We start from the raw sequence: 24,088 nt of genomic DNA, 5'->3' as shown, positions 1-24,088 counted from the left end.
AAAGGACAGGAGCTTGGATGTTCTGTCACCAAAGACTGGATCTTTGATGGATCTGGTTTTCCAGAAGAGTTCATTTTATATTTACTGTTTTGTAGGTAATTAAGAGCACATTTACAAAGCAATGCCCCTAAAAATTCCTTCAGTGAGAGATCCAGGTCAGCCCTCATCCAGAGGGTTGTTCTGCTGTACTGAGAGAGGTTTTCTCTCTGCATCTTTGCAATCAGTACACCAGCAATAAAAATCATCACCAGTGATTCACCAGACAGAATATCTGAAATGTGAATACAGTGTGTGGCTGTACAACAGAACAATGCAAGAGTTAGTGCAGGCAATAAAAGAGTGATTCTTTCCTACTTCTTGTGGTGACATGAAAGAACATAAAGATCTGTCAAGAATTAATCAGAACAAGCCACTCTGGATAAGAGAACCAATTGTTTCTCATTTACAAGCTTCTCTAAGTTACTGGTTTTGCAGCGACTTCAGACACTACATGTTAGAATTAGATTCATCAAGACAAGATGCCTAAGCTCCTTTCCAAGGAATTCAATCAAGACATTTCAGTATAAATCAACACAGAAAATGTTATCTGAATTATTAAAGCCACCTTGCATATCAATCTTCTGTTTCTGACAAGTTATTTTTCATCTCCTCCAGCCCTGGAAATGGATAAATGGGCTGAGAAGCAGCTGCAGGCTGGGGAAGGGGCTCCCTCTCACACCCCGGCAGGATTTACTTGGGGCAAAGAAAACAAGGTGCTGGCACTGGGCCTGAATTAGGAATGAACTGCAGCACAGAAGATGTTGATATTTATTATCCAGGCTTTTGGGGAGCTTTCTTTTAAGGACACAAATATCCTGAGGTCTCTCAGACAGATCCCGTACCAACATCAAAGCCAATGGTGCAGGTTGGTTGTTGCCCCATTGTTCAAGGCATTGACCACCACACAAAGGTTTTTTCTCTTAACCCTTCAACAAATGTTGGGAAACCAGCAAGAACTGGAAGTGATTTCAGACTTTGTCCCCAGGACAACAAGTCCAGGAGAGGAGAGATTTATCATAATTCATGTATAAAACAAAAGTGATTTAAAAGTAGCCCCAGGCTGACTCTGATGGCTTCACAGGAACTAAGCAGAAGCCTCAATCTGTGTATTCAGCTCTGCCACAGCAGGCAAGGAAAAACCATATTATTTACCCATATTTTTAAACATTTGGGCTTTAATCAGTGCAAATTAGATCTAAGGAGAGACTTCCTTTTGCTAAGTGAACTTAGTATCTGGCAAATGATGGATGACCTTGGGAAGGTAAGATATAATCAGTACTTATTTTTTGAAACCAGGTTCGAAAAAAAAAGTTCAGACACCCAAAAAATAATCCTTACTAGGGAAAAGAAAGACAAAAAAAAGGGCAAGCAAATTAACCTAAAAGAAAATGAAAAGCAATTCAGAAAAATTAGAATGATAACAATGAACTCTGCAGGGATGCGGTTTTTGTTTCACACTCCAAATGCCTGTGGGAAATTTCAGTTGAATGCCTCCTTTTTTATATACCTTTTTACTCTGAAAACCTACTGACCTCTCCACAATTCTCAGATTTTTTTTTTTTTTTTTTTTTTTGCCTGCTAAGGTACAGGTAATTGATTTCACTTGGCAAATTCAGCCCTGTCTCCCCTGAATAAAATGAAAGCCTCCATTCCATGTGCACAAGACAACGCTTTTCACACCTCTAAAACATCTGCAGGAGCTGTGTGAGTTAACATTTTAATGCATAGAGAAGGGTGGATATGTAAATATCCATTCTACCTTTCTCCCGTATATTCTGCAGCTGCACAATTTCAGGTATCAAACTCATATAAAGGGAATGTTTTCTTTCTCTGCTTGCACGAGAACCAACAGTGAAGCTGCTTGTGGCTTTTTGCAGGCTAGAGCATTTCACTGTACTTTCCCTCAGTATGTACTTTGGGGTTTGTGGTTGTTTTTTTTTTTTTAATGTTAATGTAATGATACTTGATTAAAAACAAACAAAACTGATCAGCCCAAAGCTCGTCTGAAATCGCAGATGCAATTCTCACCAGTTTGCTTTCCTGATAGCAGGACTGCCTCTGGTACCTGCCATCTGCTTTGAGCAAAACCTGCCCTCCTGCTTTCCCTGTGTGGCATTTCTATTGGCTGTGCTTTCCTCATAAGGAAAAGCTGGGATATTTCAAAGGTTCTACTTGGATTAGCAATTTGCTTTCAAGAGATATGAGGTTCCTTGCTGCCTACCCAGCAACAGTTTTGACACTGAAGTTGTAAGAACTGCAGGGGGTTACAGGGACAGCCACCCTGCACAACAGCACAAACCAGCAGGCAGTGTTTATTTCTGCCACTCAAAGCAAGCCAGGCTTTACTGCCATGAACTCAGCATCCCTCTCTGTGCAGGGTGCTCCTCTGTGACAGTGTTACAGTGACTCCAGCTGCTGCAGGAATAATTCCCTTAGCTCCCCTCTCCAGTTCAGCAGAGCAGGTCAATGCCAGAGTATGACCTGTCCATGGAAAGCAGAGCACTGAAGGACGGTGCTGCTCCCCTGCCAGGACTGACTGTGGGATGGGGCCCTGCCAGCTGCTCAGTGCTGGGGGAAGGTGCTAGGATCCACACAAAGCCCCCACTGAAACTGCGGCTCCACACTGGCTTCACCTTACCAGCAGATTGTTTCTACTGTCCTCTCTTCCCCCTCTTCAAATGAAACAGTTCAAGTCTCTGCAGAGAGAGGCCACAAAGGAATTGCTCTTTCCCAAGAGTCTGTTCCTATCCAAAGCAAGCTGTCAGCCCAGGCCTGGAGGAGGCACAGTCAGTGCTGTGCCATTGCTGTGCTCCCTAAGGACACTGGCAATGTCACGGGAGCCTGGCAAAGAGGCAGCAAACCCAGCTGAGTGACACTTCTGACACGAGGAGACAAAGAAATGGCTCCTTTACCGGAAAGGCAAAACTCTCCAGGTCAACTCAGGCTTAGAGAGAGAGAAGTGAAGGGCAGAAGTCAGGGTGGAAAATGCCAGCTGTGTCTCTCTTCTACCAACCTGGACTGAATGTCTTACTCAAGGAGTTGCACTAAAATTCCTGCTGGAAGTTCATTCTTCCAATTCCTCTTGTGAGAACTCAGCCTACCTAACTAAACAGTGGGTGTGTACCATCTAGGAATAAATACTTAAACAAAATGCAAACCACACACCAAAATGAATTTCTGATCAAATACTGAGGACAGAAGTCCTACTAAGTAGAAAGCCATTATGTGTTGGCATTTGCCTTGATGAACTGCCTTCAAACGCATTGAATCCTATGGAAGGATTCTCATTTCCTGGGGAAATGTTTGAGTCCTGTACCCATGACCCAGAGCACAAAATCAGATCAGTTTTCCTCTCTTTTGCTACAGTTCATACTGTGACGGGTGCAACTGCCACATATACATTCATTACACATCCTATTGTCAAGACAACTTTTCCCTTTTTCCCTTTCCCCTTCCTCTCATGTGACTGATGAAGCAAAAGGAGAAACCCAAGACAAAAGAGCAGTCAAAAGTTTAAGGAAGAAAACATCCAGTTCAAATGCCTGCTTGGCAAGCACAGAAACCTGTCCATTTTTCTTTACAAACATTAAATCAAAAGTTCTTTCATCTTGCCACTTCCTACATAGATACTCCTCACTCAGTGACTGCCGCTTTTGCTTCTAAGTAAACGGTGAAGATTTATGAAGGCAGGCTCAGGAAAACACATTTCCACATGCTTATTAATTTCTTTAATCTGAAATCAAATGTCCCCCGTGTTTGTGTCTGAAATACACCTCTACCATTAAAAGCTGCCTTGGGAGCTTTTTCCCAGCCACTGCAATCTGGCATCCAATGATCTCTGCAAGTTGCACGTTTAATTAGTCTGAGAAACTCATTAAGGTACCTGGAATATTAAGATGCCAGCATTGTTCTAACCAGCCCAGTGCACACTCTAACATGGCAGATGGCACAGGCTGCTGACAGCTGGGCTGGTTTGCCATCTTGCTGCCAGACACAAACAGGCAGCAGAACTGTAAGATACAGAACCATAAAAAAGGGTCTCAAAATAAAATACCCATCAGATCTTCTGTTTTCTGGATGCTGGTGGTTCATCAGGAGCATTTTGCATTCAGTCACTGGGTTTGAGGCAGGAGAAGCCCAGGCTGAGGCTCTGCTGTTGGCTCTTTAAAAGCCACTCAGCATTTTATGCCCCTCTAGCGAGGGGCCGAGCGCCCTTGGCCTCCTGGGGCAGCGCCAGCGCCGGCTCTGGGGCTCAGGGGGAACTTGATTCCCCCCGCCCTCAATGCTCAGGTGCCACATTCACTGCTGCTCCTCACCAGTCCAGACTCAGAGAGCCCTTCCAGAGCTCCAGGGATCTGATTAGAAATGGACAAGCTTTAGGATGCTGCAGCCTGGGCCTGCTTTTACCTCCACTGCCAACACTGATGTGCTGGCAGCTCCCTCTCCTCCCCAGCAAACTGCAGGGTGTGTTTAGGGTCTGGAGAGATGGGCACGGCCCAGACAACCCAAAGGCGATCAGCAAACCTTCAGGCACAGGGTGTGCCCCAAATCATACCCAGTGTGGAGGAAAATGGCACTGCAGGTGTTGGGGGAAATGGAGTTTTGTTTGCACGCCTGGGCAGCAAAGGGGGCGACCAGCACAGCATCAATTGCCAGCAGAGGGAGAGGAGAATGAGAGCATTTGTGTCACAACAAGCTTCTGAACAGAATCCTTGCCATTAAACATTTCTCCAAAGCCTAATCCCTTTACAGCCAAAATTAAAAACATGTTCTCATCAAATCTCCTCAGCATTTCCAAGAGACCCCATTTCCTTTTGATTTGCTGTGAGGTAAAGCAACAGAAAACTGATTCAGGACTCCTTCAGTCGCCAGGACCAGGTCAGGTCTTACACCCTGGTTTGGTGCAGAACCTGATGAAGGGCCTTCGCAAAGAGGGAGGCAAAACTGGTCTTGGATTCCTGGGATAGATTTCCTATCATCCAGGTTGCTACTGCAGAGATGAAATGGAGCACTGCTCTCACAGAGAACTAGTGTAGTCAAATGTTTCTCCCCTGCACCACTACTCTTATCTAGTGAAATGAGGATTTGTAGTTGAACCTTTAAAATCCTTTCACATAATTCCACATGAAATTGTTCCAGAAGCCTGGATTGCTGCAGGCAGCCTTGTCAGAAAGTGAACTGCAAGCTTAACTGCACTGCTTGGGGTTATTTTTCATGACTGAAATCAGCCTGGACGCCTTCCACTGATCAATGCAGGAAATTAATTTCTTGTATTTCCTGGCATAAATGTGTCTTGTCAGCACTGACTCCATGTACCACAGCCCCAGAAGGGCACAGCATGCCAGCCCATGTCTGGTGACAGATCTGCAGGGACTGGCAGGCAATGGAAACATGTTTGAGAAAGCTGCATTTCCACAAAACTCTCAGTGTACATCTGCGTGTGTGTGCAGGTGTATTTATTTATTTCTCTGTGCTGGCACCACCTCTTGTGGTGTTAATGCCACACGTTCCACTCCTCAGCTGCACCTTTCACCCCTGGGGCAGAGGTTGGGCTCACCAGACCCCAGCTCTTCTGTTATCAAGATGGTGTTATCCCACCACCACACCTTCCCTGCCCTCTGGGCCAGACACTGCCCTGCAGGGAAGAATGCCCCCACACAGGACACTGATGGCACTTGGGACAAATATAATGGTGTGGCTTTCTTCCCTAAGAAATTGAACAGCTCACAGCACAGCACGACAATTTCTAAGCTGAAGAAAACAAAATGCTTTAAAAATATCACATTACTCCAGTTTTGAACCTCCTGTTACTGCAGTACCTATTTATTGAGAGCTCACAGAGCTGGAGCACCCAGTTAATTTACTGCCACACAGGCAATATGACAGTCTGTTAGCCAGGCACAAGTACCCATACCCCATGGGAAGGTGTTTGAAACACAAACGATTAAGTAGATTTTTTAATACCAACACACACAATTAGTACAGAGCATAAGGTGTTCTGCTGGTTCCAAGCAGATCTTTGGAAATACAATGAAAAAATGAACTGAGTTGGAGGCTTAGAGTAAATCCCTTAGTTAAGCCAAAGAAACCAACTGGCCACATGCTTGAAAACTGTCCTCTCTCTTCTACCCCATTCCTGAGGCTGCCCCACAGCTCCTCCCAGGACAAGGCTCACCACCCTTGGCTGGACAAGCTTTCCTCCTGAACTCCTCCCAGCATAAAGCACGATTTGTTTTGATCAGATGTGCAAAGGCAAAGAGAGAGAGGGCAGCTGCCAAGAAACTGAGTGCAAGCAGGAAAACCTGAGCTCTCCCCAGACACAGGCTCCGATTAATCTTTCTGCCCAGGGGGAAAGGAGAGAGCCTGAAAGGCTGCACAAGAGCAAAGAGTCTGAAAAAGGAAACACCCTGCTTCTTCTGCAGAACCACAATAAAGGCAATCACAATGACCAATGCTCTTTTGAGCACAGTTTCAATACCTATGCTCCAGTCACATTAGGCTGTTTCTTAGCACAGATCGGTGCTGCTTCACTTGGTACAACCAAACACAGATGAGATTTGTTCCCTGTGAGGATGCATTTGCCAGTTGCAATGCAAACACAGAACTCCTCAGAAAACCACCTCCTTCTCGTGGGACACGGTGGAAAACACAGACCGGGGAGGAAAAGTGGGCTTGAGAAAGGTTCTTCCACAGCAAACCCGGATCTAAAGCAACTGCCTGGATCAGGGTTTCCCAGCTGTGGACACACAGGTCAGAAAAAAACAAAAAGACTTGAGGGGAGGCATAGAAAAACCTGCCCTGCAAGAAGCAAAAACTCACAGGGTTTCAGCTTTGATAAATAAACACCAAAAGAAAATACAGCCATGAAAGACCAGGTGATTCACCCTAGCCTGAGCTATACATCCCCCATCCTTAAGACAGGCAGCCATCTCCCTTCTAACATTTACACTCCATCCTGAGGCAGGACTAGTCTGTAAGGCTTCAGTTTAAAAGCTGCATATCCTTTTAAGAGGAATTTCAAGGAGGAGAATTTCCAACTCTAAATGATTTTATTTTGGGTACCATTTGCTCAGTAAGGGTTAAATTTCTAAAAACAATAAATTCTAAGAGGGTACCATACTAATGTGGAATTCTCCTTGTGCGAGCTGCTGTAATTACAGCTGTCCTTCCCAGAGAGCCGATTGCAGAGATGATGCTGGGCACATGCCTGAGGTGAGGGCAAACCCCAGCAGGATGCCATTAGCTCCCTCTGCCACATGACTTCCATGTCCATATTTCTATGTAAAGCTGCATTTTTATTCCAGGTTGGTGCAATCAGTCCCCAGGCACTTGGAAAGGTCCTGCTGTCAAATTGAGATCCTAAGTGGATACCAACTTTCAGAATGGGAATGCTCTCTGGAGAGCCAATTCCACTCTCAGCACTTCAGCAGGAGACTCAGGAAAAGAGGATTCGATTTCAGCTGAGCCTAGCAGGAAGCTTCCAGCACTGTATTTTGGATTTCTTTCCTGGTCCTCCCAATCTCTTGCCACCTGTATGGGTGACATGACTCTGCTGATTACTGTAATCTGTTGGTGGCAGGTAGGAGTGTTACCAATTGTGCATCTGAAGAACAGAAAACTACAGCAAACATAATTTCCTTTTCCAGGGAAATGATGGGTTTGCAGGCATCCTGTCTTTTTCAGCCCCTACTTTTACAACTACCAGAGCCTGAAGTAGAACTTGTCATACATTACACCTTCAAGGTTACCACCAGCAGCGCTCCAGACATCATCAATGTTCATCACTTGGCACTTTGATTTTCTGATTAGGGAAGCATTGACAGGGCAATAAGACAGCTAAAGACCAGGGAAATCATTAATCAGGGATCCCAAGTATTGTCACATCTGCCTTCTGTCTTACATCATTACATTCATGCCCTGCTCCTTTCCCAGTCTCCTGCCTCTGAAAAAGGCATTTCCCACCCCTGCTGGAACCACACACCCCGTGCAGCTGAGCAGGGCTTCTCTCTTTTGAGGCAACACATCTGAGCCACAGGAAATTACACACTTCATTTACCATTTATTTACTTGTTAAGTGACTCAGTCCAATCCTCTCACATTTTAATTCCCACCAGTGATGCAGTGTCTGGCTGTTCTTTACGTTCACAGAGCGTTTGTGCTGAGTCACAGAACTCAGTGCTGAGCTCCTGATCCAGTTTTCCTGTGGGATTCACCCCCACCCTGACCCAGCCCTAGATCTGGATTGTCACCCAGTCACCACGTGCTTACAAAATGATGTGAGCACTGCCACGAGGCAAGGGGGGGCAGAAGGCTGCAAACGGCCCCACTCTAAAATGCTCAGAGTACAAACTCATTTCCTGGGTGACTTCAAGTCATCCAAGTCAGCCAGAAGCAGAGTTGCTCTGTTTGGAACGTGCTGTGCTCTTACTGACTGAGGGCATCAGGAATTCCTTTCTCACTCTGCTCAGATTGAAGGACTTGGTTGTTACATCAACCCTTTTTCTGTTTCTGCTTTATTCTTAGATGCAGAACATTAATAGCCCATTAACAAGCTGAAAACATCCATTGTGACAAAATATGAGTAATTTATATACGGATAGAGCACCAAATGGGCTGGAGCCAGATTTTGGGGAGGTGTGGGAAGGTGGGTGAGAGCTTTTCCCAACCTGCCAAGAACAGACGAGTCTGTGCTGGATGTGAAGTCCAACTGTAAACCCTAGTGAGGTTTATTATTAGCAAAAGCACTGGGTTTAGTTTTTGACAAATCATGGTGGGAAGAAAAAGCAAGAGAACTCAAGAGACACAGCCTGAGATTCAGACACTGTAATTTATTAAAGATAATAAATGTCTGCATGTGACAGCCAAACTCAGAATTCTTCCAGGGCAAGCACTCCAACCTTTCATGGCCTGCCAGAGACACACGCGTGAGAGCCCAAAACCAGGACAGCTTCTCATGGCTTCCCCAGCCAGCTTTCCACCCAAAAAATGCCTTAAAAACCTGGGCCTGTCTCTGATGCACCACAGGGACACATGCCAGAAAGGATTCAGACTTGCACAACATGGAAGAGAACAGAGGGGGGAGTAGAGCAGCACTGGTTAGAGACAAGACAGAGCCCACCCTGCAATTACACCCCACTTGCAAGAGGCTGTTGAGGCAATGGCAGACATCAGCCAAGGGGGAAGATTACTCCTATTTCATTATTACTTTGGAAAAGCAGCTTAAAACTCTCCCCTGTATCATTTCTTAATTGCTCAGTGCCACCCTTTCCCTGTTAAAATAACAAGTTAAAAACCAAGACAAAAAGCCTGCTTGGTAAGGTTTACCTGCCATGGCTGAGGATGCCTCCAGAAGTGAAATAAGACCTCAGTAAACGCAGCAACAACAGCAAAAACTCTGCTACTGCTCACATCCTCCACTGGATCCTGGGAGAAAAGAGCTGCCTGAACATCTCCAGCTTCCAACCTTGATGTGCTGGGAGAGACTGGAAGGGAACAATCCCTGCTGGCTGTGTACAAATGCTCACAAGTTCAGCAGTGCTCAAAGCCTGCAATTCCCTGCCCTGGTGAATTTTCCAGAGCCTCTCTGAACATTCAAAATAAAAGGGAAATTGTAAAATGCACAGCCTCAGATTTGGAGAGTACCCTGTTAGCTGGCAGCACGTGCCTGATTTGACTGGGCTAACAACTGATGAGCGAGGTCCTGCTTCCCAGAGAGCAGCTCATCCTCACAAGGAACACTCCAGCCCCAATGAAATCCCCAAAATGAAAAAGGGAAACCTTTTCTTCACGTGCCAGGGAGCCCTTGCTGCGGAAAAGGACACAGAGAAAAGAGATGGCATCAGAGAGCAGCCAGCCTGGTGATTTCAGCAACCCTTGGAGATATGGGAGAAGGATCTCAGCTGCTTCTTTCTCCTGAACCACAGCAGGGCATCCTGGCAAGGACCTGAACCAGCAGCACCCTTCTCTGCCTCCCTTTCACTTATTGTATACAGTGTTGGAAAAAGGTTAAAAATAAATAATTACACCACTGCAACTTCTGCCTGCCTTTGCAAAGCACTACTGCAGTACCCTTCTCTGAAGCTGCAGATTTATAAACCCTGTTGATTTCCTTTTTAATTTATGGAGTAAAATTTGCTTCCCTGCTACAATCCACAGCTCTTAGGAGAAGTGAGGACAGATGTGTGGAAAGACCATTTTGTGCTGGCTTTGCCAGCAAACTCTTTTAAAGCTGCCTATTCTGGTTCAACCAAAAACTCTCTATTGGTCTGGATTTTTTTCTTATTTTAAAGGATGCTTATTCTTCAGTAAAAATCAATTATTTATGTGTGAGCCCTTAGAAGAACAGCACTAAGTCAATTCACCTTACTTGACCCCAGCACGTGCAGTTTGAACACTCCAACATTCCACTGGCTATTAAAAGCTCTCAGTATTTCTACCACTTCACCCTGGCACAGCAGTCAAGATGCTGTAACACTCCGTTCTGTCTGGTCATCTTGGGGCTTCAGAATCCGAGTGAGAATCACATCCCCAGTAACATGTGTAAAAAGACACATTGCTGATTTAGTTTTGTTGATGCCTATTTCCCACAGAACTGAATATTCCATAACGTTTCACAGCTACCCAGAGAAACATTTGTTGTGAGCACTGTGGTGTAGGAGCTGTCACAACATCCCTGCTTGTTCCCCTGCTCACACCTCAGCCTTTTTCTGTACTTCTTAGTCACAACAGGATTTGCAGAGTTCAGGATGCTCCACAGCACACAACCATTTTTACATGTCCCAGCTTTTTCCTGACTTTTCCCTGCTGTGGCTGTTCCCTCAGCATTCTCAGGGACAGGAAGAGTCTGTTCTGACTGAGGCTGCATCCCACACACACTGAAGTGCTGTTAACAGCAAGCAGGGAACCAGCACAAACACTAACTGAATTTCAACTGAAACCCCTGCATAAATGGTATTTAGTCCCAAAAGGTTATTTCTCTCTCCTGCAATAAAGCTAACAGGGTTGGTGACTGATTTCTCCTTATTTCCTCCTCAGCAGCTGGGAACTCCTTGTTTCTTTCTGCACAAATCTCAACAATGCAGGACACCTTCATCTGTATTTGGGTAACTTGTGCTTGTGCACAGTTGGCAGGCTTTGCAGCTTTTCCAGCAGGCACCAGAGTTCAGTCTGGTGCAGCATTTGCCACATTTCAACTGCACATAGCAAGAGGTGGAGGGAAAAAACAACCACCAAAAACTACAGGAGGGCAGCAAAGTTTACAACTGTGAATCAGACTCCTCTTCCTCGCTGCAGTGGCCAACAGCAGCAGCACATGCCTGGCGTGAGCAGCACAGCTGTGGCACAGGGGTGACGGAACCTGTGGGTTTCGGGCTGTAAATCCCCCCCGGCTAGCTTGGGATTTAAGCCCGCACGGATCCTACATGGACGAAGTAAAGGACGAGAAGCGCTCTTTCTCCACATGGTTCTGATGTCCTGTTTATTAGCTGGAAGGGGACATCTGCATCGTAGGGTTTCCAGGTGAAGAAGAGAGAGCGAACGCCCAACTCAAGGGACATTTATACCCGCGGAATGGGAGGCGGGGACAGAAGGCCACACCAGTGGGGAGGGGCAAAGGGAGGGGCTTCAAGGGACAAGACCACAGGTACAAGACCTCAGGTGTATCTGAGGGATACACCATCTGAGGAAAGGGGGGAAACATTTGTATAACACAACACCCAGTGCAGTATCCGAATAACAATCTAGTGCATCACAACACCGGGGGGCACCTGAGCCGGGCACAGCCAGCTGCTGGGGGCTGGAGGGCAGCAGGACACGTCCCACAGCAGCTGCCTTCAGCTCCTGCCCCGGGCTCTCCCCTCCTGCTCTGGGTGGGGATCAGCCCCTCCTGTTCTGGGTGGGGAAGGGGAAGGCACTGGGTACTCCTGGCTTTGTTCCTTCAGTGCTGCCCCTCCTGCTCTCGGGATCAGCTCCAGGGTGCCAGCTCAGGGCAGCCCCTGTGCTCAGCAGCAGAGAGGCAGAGGGTGTTGGGTGCAGGAGTTATAGCAGGAGGACAGCTCAAGCCATTTCCCTAAACAGCCAGCAACAACATTTCATCACAGGTAAAGGATTTCGGAGATTTAGCAGAACTCAAAAGCAAGTCCATAGGACAGATAAGGAAGCTGCTAGGAGACATGAAATAAATTTAGATAATTCCCTTTCACCTACCACGGGGAAAAAAAACTATAAAAAGAAAACACTGCTATAAAAGGCATTGTTAGGTTATATAATGGCCGACCATCAGCCACAAAGCACACAATCTTTTTTCTCAATTGCTGGCCCTTGGTAACCCCACACTTGTGTATCCATTCCCATGTCTGCAGACCCCCCTCTCCCTTCTGCACTCACAGCCATTTGCTCACTCAGATCCAGAGAGTCCAAACACCTTTACCTTCCAGGTGGTCTGCTCAGCATAGATCATTTAAAATTTACTAACTACTTCTAGTCTGTCCTCTTTAGCTGCTCACTGTTAAACCACATGGAGGGCCCCAAACACCAAAGCTGGTCTCCAGCCATGTCAGCTTTGCCAAACCAAGATTTTATCTGCACCCACAGATTTCCCCTGTCACGGATTCAGAAGACCACACCTGCAGCAACACCACTGCTGTATCACCACACCACAATGCTCTCTCAGTAACTGCAGCTTCCCATAATCCACCTCCATGTCAATCACACCTGGGTACTCAGAATTCTTCTGCCACCAAGGCCACGTGTTTCACAGGCTGGGTTCTCAAACACAGGAGGTGAAACTGCACACCCAGCTCACCAGCCTTGCTCAATTTCTGCACATGAACAAAGAGGGTTTTCCCCTCATCTTACTATGAAGTTTGGGGTCATAAAAGCTGTGATTGCCTTGCTGTGAAAATGCGCCCCGGGCCTGAGGCACTGATCCACTCTGAGTCATGGATCAGGCTCCCCTTCTGCCATTGCTCCTTTGTACTTCAACTCTGCTCCCAGAGCAGGGCCCACCACCAATTGTTAACTGCTCCTGTTCAGGATTTCTTCCTCGGTGTCCCTTGAGTCACTCCTGCTGCCATGATGGCAGCAGAGAGAAAATGTCCACTACCTTCCTTTACAGGGAAGTAGCTGAAGTAGCCAGCAGCTGAAGCTTATTGTGGTAGAAAATTTAGGGAGAAGCAGGCAAGGAATACAGACAAGTCTTTTTGGATACCTAAACCACAGGACAACAAAGTGAATTCTAAGCTTTCCTTACTGCTGAAGGTAAAACAAAACAGATTAGAGCTCCTCTCCAGAGGAAGGGATTTAAAAACCCTGTGCAAAAACCACAAATGAATATTGAGAGATGGCCTTGGTGGAACCATGAGGGTGACAGGGAACAAGTTACAAAAGAAAATCAACATTGAACGAGCAACAAACAAAATGTCTCAGTGAAGTCCCAGTCCACAAGGTTTTTTCCCAGGGAATAAACACCTGCTTCAAACAGCTCTGGGAAAAGGATCAGTCCTAGAAAGGACAGATCATGTACCAGAGCAGCATTAGGCAGCCTCCTAGAGTTTGATCCTCACAGAGAAGCCAAGATATTTCCTACACAAGTGTCAAACAGATGTTATAAGCACAGTGATTGTCATCCTACGCTAGCTGGAGATAACTGCATATCGGGAGCATCCCCGAGAAGCCATGCAGTCAAATATTACAGGGAAACCCAACCATGCCTGTGCTAAAAGGGAGGTGCTTTAAAAGCAGTTTGCAGAACCAAAATTAATATTCAAACCCCAAAATGACTAGTCAAAATGCTGCATGACTTTTAAACATCAAGGGTTGTGCACAGGCTCTAATAATTTCATATCAGAGGCACTGATGGGTAGATTTCCCCCCCGTACTCTTGTCAACATCTCAGCTCTAGAAAAACATCATCTGGTTTAGAGGGATTCCAACAAGACAAAACCCAAATATCCCTTTGGAGCTGATGACTCCCACAGAGGATGGATAAAGGCCATGAAGAGTGAGAATAATGATGCTGCTCAGGTGGGTCTGAACCAGGTAAAGAGAGGAACAAGACAAAGTGCCAAGGGAGACAAGGGCTGTATGCCACAGCAATTGCCTGACAGCAGGCTAAAGAGAAGCATCTTGGAAGCACAAGATCAGGAGAAACGGCATAAAAGAGTTTCACAGAGGAAAATGTGAAAGTTTTGTCCCTTTACAATGGCCTGAAGACAGCACGCCCAGCTGGAAGAACACCAGTGACACAGAGGGACACAGAGCACGGGACCTGATGGAGCCCTGGCCATGCAGGGTCCTCAGCCAACACAAAACCAGCACAGCAGAGAAATAGGAATTGCCCAGCCTGGACTTGCTTTTTTTGGTCAAGTTTGAGGTGCTGCTTGGCAGAGCAATAGGGAGAGAAGAGTAAAGCTCAGCTCTGCAATGACAGAGCTCCTGCAGCTTTAGATAAAATTAAATGTCAATACAGAAATCATCCTTATAAACTTTTCAATGAAATCTCAAATTTGGGATTAAGACATGCTAAGCTCTTGCCCAATTTTCTGCTAAAGGAGATCTTTTCAAGTTCAGGCATGTCAAAATGGAGCTATCTGCCTCCATCACAAACTAATTTGAGCCAGCATTTTCAGCTCTGTCTAGCACAGAGATTAGATAGGCCAGGCAATTTTTTTATAGCAGGTCCCGAGCTGGAGTGGTCCAATGGCTCCTGGGGAGATTTATGGAAAGCCATTTCTGATTGGTTTTACTGATTGACACTGATTAGTACACTTGCCAAGAGAAGCCTTATTTACACTACATGGTCACAGAACAGCAACTACAGGCAGGGAATGGATGGGTTTACACATTTTCTCTCTCATTTCCAGATAAAGGAGTGAAGCCATCATTCACCACCAGCATCCTGAAAAGCTGAAAGGAACATTTACTGGAACTTCATTGCTCCCACCAAACAGCTGCAGTTCCCTTGTCTCTGTTGTTAGCCTTGCACATTCACAGGCATGTGAGGCTGTTAGAGGAGTTCAATGCCCCAGGCTGTAACTGCTCTCCTGATTATAACTATTATTATAACTATTATAGCTGCCCTGTGGACTCAGGCAGGCTGCACATCTGTCAAACAGGGAGTTGCACACCACGGGGCAGGAAACAATCCTGGCTGCAGGCACTGGGTGGCTCAGCCGGCCAGCCCCAACATTTCCTCACTCTGCAATGATGCCATGAAAGCTTCAATGCATTCCTGCACTGCCCCTGTGCTGCTGGCTCCCTGAGCACAACTCAACGTGCTCCAGGTGACACCTGCAGGGCTGGGAGGTGCCGCAAGAGCACCTCATGGGACAGCCAAACATGACCCACGGAGTTTGGGATCTCAGTCAAGTTAAAGAAACTACTTCAAATCAAAATGGCAATCCTGAGCAGCCCCCAGGAGCATAACTAGTTATCTACAGGCTTAATTAGCAAAAACCCTGAAGTGTTTAAGTGCATTAAGCAGGTCTGAGATACCAGCCACAACTTTTCTGAGAAGTTTTGAATTTTTAATATGTGCTTCACTTATCTCCTTCAAGGAAAAAACCATGTTCTTTAAAAAACTGAATGAACATTTGCAAATAAATTATTTACTTGTTGTTTTGGACAGGAAAACAAGCAAACTAAAAGTGGTTCAGTAACAAGTCATGCACATCCTGCTTCCAAAAGGCAGAGCAGCACCTCTGTATGTAAAGAGGAAAGACTGAACTCTGCTCTTCCTTGGAACAGAACAAAACTCACTGCCTCATCCATGAACTTCTCACAACGTGGCTCTAAACCTTTCTTCTAGGCATTTAACTTGCCAAAATGCTCTTCCAAGCACTAACAAAATGAATACAATCTATTTACATGAGGGGAGGTAAAATGTGACTTTGCAAGATAAAATGAATTGCAAATTCTTTATTTACGCATCCTCTCAGAGACAAACCATAAGCCTGTAGCTTACACACTGTGCTTCACCTTGCACATCCATGTGAGCTTCAAAAGTGCAATGTTGGCAAAAAACTGTAATCAGGACTTGTTCTGCATTGATTTTCTTTTCTGTGAGGTCAGATGCCACGGTTTGTGAACACAATTCTAATGCTGCCGTGCAGATACACTCTGCTCTTGGCCTCCAAGAGAACTGCAGTGCAAGAACACCACGAGCACAGCTGGGACGCCTTGCTGCCTTCCACAAAGGAGGTTGTTATTCCAAAGAGAAGATTTTCACTCCAACACATCCACATTATCCACAGTCACGCATTTGCCCATTTCTAATAACTTGCTCTCAATCACATAATTTGCTTTTCCAACTCCAAGGGCCTTCAGGAGCACTTTGCACTTGCTTAGCAGGAATTGTTTATTCCTCTCTCTTTGCTTCAGATCCAGAACCCACCTCCACATTACTGCATCTTACACACAAGAGAAGCAGACAGAAGGTCAGGTTCCACTGCAAGAAAAACGGCAGGTGCAAGCCCCCAAAAAGAACAAGACTATGGCAATGGACATGTGGTTCTCTGCATTTAAAGCCATGCATGCTGAGACAGGTGCCAGCACCTAATACACTGACATCAGCTTCAGCCCTGGAAAACATGAGCACTTTCTCCAGTGCCAGACCAGCAATGCACATTCCTGCCCCTGAGTTGAGGAATTCAAAGATTTCTATCCCCTGTGCTCATCATTTTCTGCCATGAACAGTTTGTTAGGATCTTCACACTGCTGGGCATAGAATACGGGCCCTTTTCAAGGGCCACTTGAAGCACCCCAGGTTTAGCTTGGCTTCACAGTCTGCGCTTCACTAAACTCCGCTCAGAGAGAGGAAATCCTGGACTGCTCAGCTTGGTTGGGTTTTGATGAAAACCTCTGCTGCTCACCCTTGCACCCTTCAGCATTACCTAGATCACCTTGACTGAAGAGTCTTGGCTGGGATTCAGCTGTTCTCACAAACGCCACTTGAAAAATGCCACACGCCCAGCAAAACCCTCCCTCATCCTGACAGCAGGGAAGCAGCAGCTCTGATGGGCTCCCAAGCTGCTCGTGCCATTGAATTCATGTCTGTCCCCAGCGCAGCAGCGCCTGAGCCCCAGTGAGTGGGAGCCAAACTCCCATCACTGTGGGATGGCAGCGAGTGCCAGAACCTTCCAGAGGAGCTCCCAGCCACCCCCACCCTGCTCCTGGGGCCAGAGGCTGCTCCTGCAGCACCCCAAATCCTGCCTGCCAGCTCCTGTGCTGGAACAGGCTTGCTCATCCCCAGGACTGCCAATTATCAGGAAGGAAGGGAAGTTTTAGGAGCAAGCTTGCTTTATAACAGATGTGGTTTTTAAGCTATATTGAAATACTGCAGCCTGAGCCAGAATTTCCAAACCCTCTTTTTCATAATTATCTCCATCATTTGTCATTGCAATGCACGGTGTGCTCACAGACACAGAGTAAAACTCCACAGATTGGCTGCAGCTGATCTGAATATTAGATCTACTCACCTCCACAGCACAGAATTCCTGAGAGCATTCCCTTCCAAAATTCCACCATAGATCCTGACTAGAATGCCACTGGAATCTCAAGAGATCAAAATAACTTGGTGTGCCAGTGAAAAGACAAGAGCCTTTGTGTTAAGGTCTCACCTCTGGACTCCTAAAAGGTTCCAAAGGCCCAGTAATGTATTTCTTAAATTAATTTCCAGAGTGTAGAAAGAACTGTTTGCCTCCTCCTCCCAGGTCATGGGAGAAAGCCAAGGTTACCACCAACAGATTCGAGCACTGACTGCTGAAATAAGAACTCATTCCTCCTGTATCTCCCTTCCTTAGGGATGGAAAACACCAACACACGTCCATCAGGGAGGGTCAAAAACTCAATCATGTCTGCAAATGCCTTTCAACGTGCAAACAATGTCTGCATCTGCTAAATACTTTCCACCAACAAACATCGCCATTTCTGAAGTAAAATGTGACAGATAATTAACCTTGTGACTTGCCTGGCTGTGACACCCAGGTACTCAGCACACCTGCTTCCTCCTCTGTTAGAAGAGTGATACTTTGATCTGATGAAATTCAGCCCACAGGAATAAAATCCTAACCTGTCACACATATAGATCACTTTTTCATTATTATTCCCAGTTGATTACATACTTGGGGTGAGGCAGTGAAGCTCTTTGCAAACAACTTCCAGACTGCAGGCATATGGGATGTCTTGGAGGGAACGGTGCCAGCTCCAGCCATATGCTGTGCTGCAACAGCAAATTCATCCTGCGCTCAGAGAATCCATCCTGGAGGACTGGGAGATGATGGGGTTTGCATCCCAGCAGCAGAGCTGGAAGCACCTCTGGCTCTGCCTTTGTGAGTGGTGGTTCAGCAAAGCCAGAACAGCTCCATCCCTCGGGCACTGGCTCTGCAGGGCACCCATGCACCGCACGCCCTCTGGGCTTTCAATGAGGCTCTCCCCAGACTGAGGAGATTTCAGAACACAAACCAGTCCATCTCCTCATAGCCTTGCATTCACTGTTTCATCTTCCAACAGCCTGCACATGTCTGCGTGCCACAGCCAGCACAGGAAACCACTGATCAATCTGCTCTGGTTGCAGCATTTTGGATTCAGCGGAGCTGCATTCTCACCCCACACATCTCCAGAACTGATGCCACCCTTGTCACCACCCCGGACTGATCAGATGGTTCCATCTCCAGAGTGCTCTGTCAAGCGGGGCAGTGAAACCTCTGTTTCCTGGCTGGATCAGTGCATCACCAGTGCCATTGGGGCTTCACCCAGGGCTGTGGGAGACATGCAACTGAGCAGGACACAGATCTCCTGTCTCCCACTGCAGGGTGAGCTTCTGTTAGCATCAGATTTTGCCTTCCCAGCCAGACTCTGCTCTCTTTCCCTTATCCAGGAACAGGGCATGGATTTTAAGGATAACCCACATTCTCAGGCTCTCATCACTTCCACAGAGCATGTGCACAGACCAAGGGCACAGGCTCCTGAAATCTGCTGGCATTCCCAGCTCCTGCCAAGTCATCACCACCCTCATTTCCCCCAGGCCTTGGATGCTCTTTGCCATCATCTTCAGGGCAGTCCTTTGCTCCCTCACACCTACTGGCACTGCCCTGCTCTGACCTAGGCTTGGGCCTTTCCAGCTCCTTTCCTTGGTGACAGTGACAAAAGGCCTTTGAGGCACACACACACTTCGGAGGCCAGAAATCACATTTTCAAAGCCCCAGATTAGCAACAAGAGAACCAGGTGTGAGTTTCTGCTTCTATTTACTTCTGCATGACTTTTCCTTTAAAACCTGAGTGAGTGATGCCTCTGGGTAACAAGGAAGGACTTGTTTTCTCTTGACAGGCACAGCCACTCAAAACAAAAACTGAACTGTAAATACCTTCCTAGCAGGAACATCAGGCATGAAATAATAATTCCTCTTGATTACTCATTAAATTTGCAGGCTAGGAACCTGTATCTCAAAGCTCAATTATCTCTAATTCTCAAAACCCCATGGATCTTAGACAAAAGCTTTGCAGACACTGCAGGCAATCCTTCACTTCATTTCATTGATGCTGCAGTTATGCTGCAACAGCCAAACAAAATTTGAAAACATCCCAAGGAAAATACTCCACGCTACCTGTAAATAAACCATCCCAGCTCACAGACTGCTATTCACAGGGTTCTCTGTGAGCAGCACTAATTACTATCAGATGATTGGGTAATTTATTATTCCTTTAGCAACTGTACTGATACAGACCTGAAGGCTCAGTGCACACATAAGCAGAAGATCTATTTTGTGCTGGCTTGCTGACCTGAAGTATTTTAGGAAGGATAAAAGTCCTAAGTCCTTGCCTCTCAAAGCAATAGAGCAAAAAAGAAAAAGCACACAGCAGAAATTAAAAAGAGAATGTCTCTAAAACAGTCAGTCCTTTGTTTAAACTGGACAATATTTCTGTTGTCTTTTTGGTTTTTTTTTTTTTACTATCCACAGGGGACAGTTTCCCTTAGGTGTTGGTCAGACAAACCTTGTTTGCCCCAAGCACATGGAGGAAATCAGTGGGGATGCTTTGGAAGGTGCAATTGCTTGTGCAAATACCACCTCTCTGATTATGCTTATTGAAGTACTTAAGCAAATTTTTAGCTGCTGTCTTTGCTCCAAACACATGAATGCAGCACCCTGGCAAGGCCTTGATTGGTGTGTGTTTACTCACAGCCCTTTGGACCCTTCACACAATTTGGAGCTGCTCTAAGTAAAGCAGATGTTGCTTTTCCCCATTGCTTTCATTAGCACAAATGGTAATGAAAACAGTGTAACAGTTCCTCTTGAAAAACACAAAACCAGTTATGGGGGGAGCAAAGCTGCTTACTACTGGTCATGTTAAAGAAGGACAAAAGCCAGGCCTAGAGACACAAATTCATCAATTGCTCCTGTGGGGTGTAGAGCTCTGTGATGCAGCTCTGTTTACACCCATATATTCCCATACTAAATACTAAAATATTAAAATCCACAGAGTTTAAATGAGTGCCTGCTGCATTTTTCAATGTTACAGTTAAGATGGAGTCTTTACTTTCCAAAATTACCTTAAGCTCTTCTACAAACCAGACATTTTATAAGCTAATACCATTATCACCACCATTACAAAATTGCTTAAATTTCAAAGGATGAAAAGCTACCAATTGTAACAAATTGCACATTTCTTTTAATGAACACATTTCATTTAGTGAGCAGAATAATTTCAGTAGAATATGCTCACCTGGTTCAAACAAGCCATTAAGTTCAACTGCATGGGATTTCCTGCCTGAAGTGCCTCATAATGAGCAGCAGTAATAAAAATGGGGATCAGTGAATCAAGGGCATTGACTTCCCTGCCACGGGTTTGTTTGTATTTGCTTGCATCACATCATGCAATTTTAAGGTGTGTTCAAAGGAATGACCAGTTTTAGGACAGAAAGCCCAGGATTTGTGACCGTGAAGCCGAGAGCCAAGCCCTGGGGCTGAACTGCTCCATGGCTCCCAGCCTTTGGGGGTTTCCTGAGCACTGCACTCACAGGGATGGAGCAGTCAGGAGTTCCATGATCCCAGTAATTAACAGGAGTTAATGAAGTGTAACAAGCCCCATTTTGTGACATCAATTATGTCTTTGGATAGAACAATGTGTAGGTTAAAATAGCAGACGGACACACATGGCCAGGTATGAGCTGCAGCCACTACCAGTGACCTCACACAGAGCATAATTCAATTCAGAAGATATTAATGGTTAAACTAATTCACCATAACTGCAGTCTGGAAATCATTTGCACTTCTAACATGTAGTCACATCTGTTTTTGTCAACAACAACCATTAATCATCAAGACAATGCAAGAAGAGACCCTGTTCCATTGAGAGTCAGATAAACACAGATGAAATCTAAAGATTAATTCAGGAATCATGATGTAGGAACAAGATAAATCTTATTTTTCCTATTTGTCACATAACAGGTGACAAAGGACAAAGAAAAACAGAGACATGACATCAGAAGGTTTACTTGTCCAGCCAGACAAGGTCACTCCCCAGCAATCCCAGCCACACTGCAAGTGCTCCACAAGACAAAAGCACACAGAGAATTCTGGCTACGTGTGAGGAAGCCACGCTCCTCTGCAAAGCGCCAGAAGCTGAATTTTGGGAAGCAGGAGCCAAAGAACTTTGGAATTACCTCCTAACCATCCTTCTTGTTACTGAGAGGCCCTGGGGAAAAGCAGAGAAACCATTCCCTTCCGTGCCAGAGAGTGCCTCTGCACACTGTTCTAATCCATCCATCCACCCTGTCCTTCTCCAGGGCGCTCTGAAACCCAGGGGCAGAGTCTGCACCTCTTCACAACCCTGCCCTTGCCCACCTGAGAGGGTGAGATACAAGGAACAGGTGCCACCAACTCATTGCCCTGTGTGCCCTGTAAGACTCATCTATGACCCAGCACTGGATGTTTCCAACATCAGAATATTGGAACATTTGATTTCCCCTCCTGATGACCAACTCTGAACCAGTTACTGAACCACCTGACCACCAAAAGATCCATTTATGCTTCCATGCTTGAGCCAAGCCCAGACCAACTAGCAAATCCTTGGCTATGAAGGACTAAGGTGGGATGACAGATACACACCTGAAATTTATACTCCATTTCTTTTTTCCCCAGAAAGCTTGCCCTGCACAGGTATTTGCTGAAGTTCCTATTTCAAGTCCTGCTGGTAAGAACTGATGCCTTCAGAGATCCCTGCTCCCTGATCCTCTGGCTTGGCACAAGTGTGAGTTATGAAAACTTTAATGCCTGAAAAGAATCACCCTGATACCAGCAGGGAGTCAAACCCTGACTCCAAGCCTGGCCTGACCCTAGGCAGTGTTTTCTGTGGGTATCAATTGATGCAGGTTTCAGTGACAGTCTCTCGTGTTCCATCAGCCTCTGAGCCCTCCTGCTGTCTCCCTTAACTCAAAATGTGTGTTGCACCTTTGGAGGGAGTTCAGGATTCCCTGCACAACCAAAGCAGGTCCAGAAACAGCAACCTGGTGACTCAGACAATGATGGAGAGCACAGACGAGGCAGGGCGAGGGCCCCTCTGCTCTCTGGGAAGGGGCTGGGGCTGGGTGCCTGCGCTTGCCCAGCAGAGCCTGGAGTGCCCAGCCCAGCTGGGACAGCCAAGCCTTCCATCCCCACTCCGGCCAAGGGCAGGGATCATCCCCCAGGGTAGCTGCTGCCTCAAACTCCCCTTTGCATGGTTCATCACAAAACACAGAGCAGGAGAAGATCATTCCTGCCTGTGCAAAAGCTGCAGGGAAAGCAACAAACGCCACCCTACCCAAGGCCACGGCAACTTGCTGATTACTGCAGTGGATGCAGATTTCATCTCAGAACATTTTATTTGTGTCTGGAAAGATTCAAAAAACTCGACCCAACAGCAACAACAAAAACCACAAAAAATACCCCTCAAACCTACTGAGGAACAAACTGGCTCTTGGAAGGGGCAGGATTGTTACATTGGTGTTTAGGGATCAAACAGATCCTGAAATCAAGGATGCTGAAAAAACAAGCTGCTGAAATCAAAAGGGGGTTCTGCATTATGAACTTACATGCGAGATGCAGAAAAGCTATGAAAAGGCACTGGGAAATCCCAATCAATGACAGTATCTGGGATAATTTTATTGCTGTCCACGTGGCTTTGGCTGCAGCTCCAAAGCTCCCTTTCCCCTCCATGAGCTAACAAAAACTGTTGAGTTCATTTCATTTTGGCAATCGTTTACTGGCTCGGGACCTCATCCCCTCCTTCACCTCGGAGCTGCTGTGCCTGGGAATGCTGCAGGCCCAGTCAGCCACACACCCCTGGCATCCCCCTTGCCCCAGCCTGTGCCAGCACGGAGCCAGCACCAGGAGGTGGCAGCAAGGACTCGGCTGAGCCCCTCGGAGCGAGGCCAAGATCAGCGAGGATCCTCATCTCCACACGTTTTTACCTCACCTTGAGCAAATAAAAACAGAACTGTGACCCCTGCTTATCCATTCCTAAAGCACTCCCTAAGAGCTTGCATGGCTCTGACTGTGGAAATCAAAATCTGATCACCTAAAATTGTATTGATGGTTACACTAAAGCTGTCTCATGAATAATGGTTCCAGTAAGGTTAACAACGTACACTTGTTACACTAAAGCATTTAAAGTTTAAAAAGTAATTTGTTTAAATTACTGGGAATCAGGAGGTTTTGCTCAACAGGAATATACAAGACTTATGCAACTGTTTTGTATGGTAGATTTCTGTGCAATAATTTTTATGTACTTAAGGAAAGAATTGAAATAAACTAAAGGCTGTTAAGGAATAGGAGCCCAGTCCTGAAATCTGTTGACCATTTTCAAGTCCCAGAATCTAATTTAGTATCAGCAAACACATTTTAATAATTTCAAGCTTACAGAGGGGCTTAGCAGATAGAAGGCAGCAGATAGGAAGACATCTCCCTTTTTCCCTCCCAAACCCAGAAAAAATGAAACCTGACTAGATCACATTACTTTTTAAATATTGTCTCGAGAACCACTGCACCTTTTTACTTTGGGTATAAACCTCAAAGAT

Source organism: Motacilla alba, chromosome 4, assembly GCF_015832195.1.
Source record: "Motacilla alba alba isolate MOTALB_02 chromosome 4, Motacilla_alba_V1.0_pri, whole genome shotgun sequence".
NCBI lineage: Eukaryota > Metazoa > Chordata > Aves > Passeriformes > Motacillidae > Motacilla > Motacilla alba.
Note: the sequence above shows the minus strand (reverse complement) of the source record.